Raw genomic sequence first — 3,716 nt, 5'->3', positions numbered from 1 at the left:
CATTCTCAGATTTGATCATTAAAATTTTTAGTATCAAGGGACACTTAAACCATATTACAATTTGAGTCAGCTAAATTATATGAATAAATTATTTATCTATAATAAAGAGCTCACATGTTTCTAGCCATAATAACTGTCAATTTAATGAATTTCATGTACAAGATGATTTGGAAAATATGTTATATGCTATTTACTTTCTCTTGTTTTTCAATGGTCTGCATGAGATTGTTAGTAGAATAAGGAAATCCAAAAACAGAAGAACTGTTTTGGAATTTACCATAGCATATTTAATTAGTGTGCTGAAGAAGAGTATTGATCTTCTACTATAATTGTTAAGAATAAACACAGGTGGTAATCATAAGGAGCCAAATGTAGATGTTTATATTGGTACCTTCTCAGAAATAATATATATAATATTATTAATTTATAATTTAGTGTTAAAGATAATGTGTATGGTAAAAATCCATATTGTGATAATATCATTATAATGAAGTAACATATTGAAAATGACAAAATCCATATACAATATTAAGGTTACTAGATTATATATGTAGTAACACTGATTTCTGTAGTCCATCATCTCTAGTATTTAATCAACATTCTAGCAGGGACTCTGCTTTGTCCTCTGATGTATATCCCAATCACATAGATTAGGACTATCACTAAGTCAGTGCACAATAAATAGTAATTGATGAATAAAATTCCAATTGTTATAAAATTGAAAAAATGTGGAATGTGAAATATGAACAAGCTGACTGTTAATTTAAATTATTTGGTAGTGTTAATTAAAACTTAAACTTTTTCTTTAGGAACAGACATCCTATTTTGTAATATATATGCATAATACTTACTTATTTTAATTTTAGATACACTGCAATATATAGAGAACGCATTTGGAATGAAAGCAAGATTTATTTTTGACCTTAGGCTTGGCTGCTTTTGTGCCATATCTTATTTTTGGTTCTTGTTATTCCTCTAACAGTAGATAATAAAAGATAACATTGACATTTTTATCATAAAGGTGGCTTCTCTAGCCATTTGGGTCTTTTTAGTGACAGATATTTTCTATTGTCTAAATAGGAATGAATTGTCTTTGGAATTATTGGAACTGTCAAAAACAAAACTGGGAAATACATAATTATGTCCTGGGTATACTGTAAAGAGGATTCAGACATCAAATATAAAATGGTATAGAACAGTGATTTTCAAATTATGTTATATGAATTTCTAGGGGTTCTTTTCTGGTTGCCAAGGAGTCCTCCTTGGAAATGAAGAAAGAGCCAAGCAGACAATGATCCAGGGCCTGCATTTCTGTTTTGAGCAGGTCAAACTGACTTTAACTACTTTATGCTTTGAGCTTTCATAAAAGATCTATCCTGAGGAAAGTAGTACATGGTTATTTAAGCTTAATAGCCACTGCATTAAAGATTCTTTGAGGTTTTTGTTTTTTTTTAACTTTCAGGTTCCATAATTCCATAGATGCACAAAAGAAAGGTATCATTTGGTTACATACATAATCTGTTATCTCTTTCCCCTATGAGTACATATTTCCTTCCCTGCAGGAGGATTATATTACCTCTCTCCCGTGAACCATAAAAAATGTAAGGCTCGATAATACTGTGAATTTGGAGGTATTTTTGAGAATATCTACTTGGCTGTATTCAAGAACACTAAATATGTATACAGTAGATTATGTATAAGAATCAGTTACCTTAAAATGCATATAGTCTACAGTTAAACATAGAAATATGTATGCACGTATTTGACAGTGAAGGAAAAGATATCCTAAAAGGGTTAAATAAAAAATTAATAAAAGTTAAAGTAATTATACAATAACTATGATTAAGTAACTATGTAAAAATGCTACTCATTTTTAATGGTTTGTTTTTGAACAGTCTTAAAATTATAGAAAAGTTGCAAGTACAACAAAGATTTTTTCCCCAGAAACATTTGAGCATACGTTGAGGATCTGATGCCCTATCACTCCAAACCCCAAAATTCTTTATTTTATAACAAGAAACACCTTTATTACATGAGCTAAGATAAGAGGGAGGGGCATTTATTGCCTTTCCAGGCCTTGGCTTCCTCAGATAGAACTCCAGCTCCAAGCCCTTGAGCACATAGACATCGGTTCAGCCATGTTGGCCTGATCTTGAAGCAATGCATGCAAGAAGCTTGCCCTGCAGGATCTGCTCCTCTAGAGCACTGATGATTTTGGCATTCTTTATCCTTTTATCATATTTCTTCCAAATTTTCTTAGATTTTTTTTTTGTTTAAAAACTCTTCCTCCTCAGGAGTCTCCTTGGGCCCCTTCTTCTGGCCCAGGGGCAGGGCTTAGTGAGACTTGTACCACTGTCGGAATGGTGAGCTGTCAATGAGCACGATGCAGTTTTTTATGAGGATCTTGGTGAGGACCAGTTCATAGTTGGATGCATTGTAGAGAACATCAATAATCCTTGTTTTGCACATACAGCACTCAGAGTCCCAGGAGAGGTTGCCCGCATCCAGCCTCAAGGCACAGTTCTTCTTGCAGCATCCCTGCACTGTGTATATGTGGCAGGGGTCAATCTTAGTGTTGGCAGAAGGACATCCCAGCTCATATTTTTGCTTCTTGTGGTGGGGCTTTCTCTTGCCTCCTATCTTGTGGCGCTTGTCCCAGTTGTCCCGAGAGACACCCATGGCTCAGCACTTGCTGAAAAGAGGCCAAAATTATTTAATGTGTATCACCTGAACCTAAGTATCTACCCCAGATAACCACAATATGAGTCAAAATTTGAAAATTAACCTTGATACATTACAGCCATTTTGTCTTTAAATATTACTCATCTTGTCAATTATCCTTATGTTGTTCTTTATAGCAAATTGGTCAGGTTCACTTGTGACTATCTAGTTTCCTCTAACTAGAATAAGTTCTCTCTGTTTCTATGACTGTTATAATCTTCAGACCTTTGGAGCATAAGAAAATCATTTTGTAGAGCATTCCTCAATCTAAGTCTGTCTGATGCTTCCTCATGATTATCTAAACAGGCTATTCATCTTTGCCGGGAATATCACAGAAGCTATGTTGAGTTGTCTTTGCACCTGATTAGGTAGCATATAATTTCTATTTTTCCTAACACTGATGATGATCACTTTGATCAGTTGATTCAAGTGTTGTCTGCCAGAGCTCTCCAATCACTTTCTTTTGCGATTAACAAGTATTTTATAGACAGGTACATTGAAGCAATATAAATAGTAAAGTTCCTTATCAAACTTGACGTTTATTCAATTTGTTTCCTTATGTCAACATGGGCTCACAATTTTCTACTTTATTCAATGAGTTAAAAACAATATTTATTTAGCCTGTGGGAGAGCCCCTTTAATTTGCTTTTTGAGCCTTATCAGCTTCTGTGAAGTCCCTGCTCACGCTCCGGCACTCAGACCTTGCACCCTATGGTCATCCTCTGTGCCCCCCCAGCTCAGGCCCACGAGTGCACACGCCTTCATTGCTGCATGCCACTGAAGAGTTTTAGGGCTGACATGCCTAGAACAGTGACTTTCAACCTTCTTCATCTCGTGGAACACATAAACTAATTACTAAAAATCTGCAGCACACCAAAAATATATATATTTTGCTGATCTGACCAGAAAATAGGTATAGTTTTGATTCATTCACACATGATGGCTATTGTGTTGGCTGTTGTCATTTTTAAATTTAGCAATATAATGGAAAAGAA

General features: G+C 34.6%; 1 pseudogene; it reads right to left on the bottom strand.

Annotated features, from left to right (window-relative positions):
* Nucleotides 1–2,132: 2,132 nt before the first annotated feature.
* Nucleotides 2,133–2,679, bottom strand: LOC107545867 (small ribosomal subunit protein eS8 pseudogene; annotated as a pseudogene).
* Between the last annotated feature and the right edge of the window lie 1,037 nt (nt 2,680–3,716).

The sequence above is a fragment of the Miniopterus natalensis genome, chromosome 2, assembly GCF_054644295.1.
Source record: "Miniopterus natalensis isolate mMinNat1 chromosome 2, mMinNat1.hap1, whole genome shotgun sequence".
Lineage (NCBI taxonomy): Eukaryota > Metazoa > Chordata > Mammalia > Chiroptera > Miniopteridae > Miniopterus > Miniopterus natalensis.
Note: the sequence above shows the minus strand (reverse complement) of the source record. Positions and strands in the feature narration are given on the sequence as shown.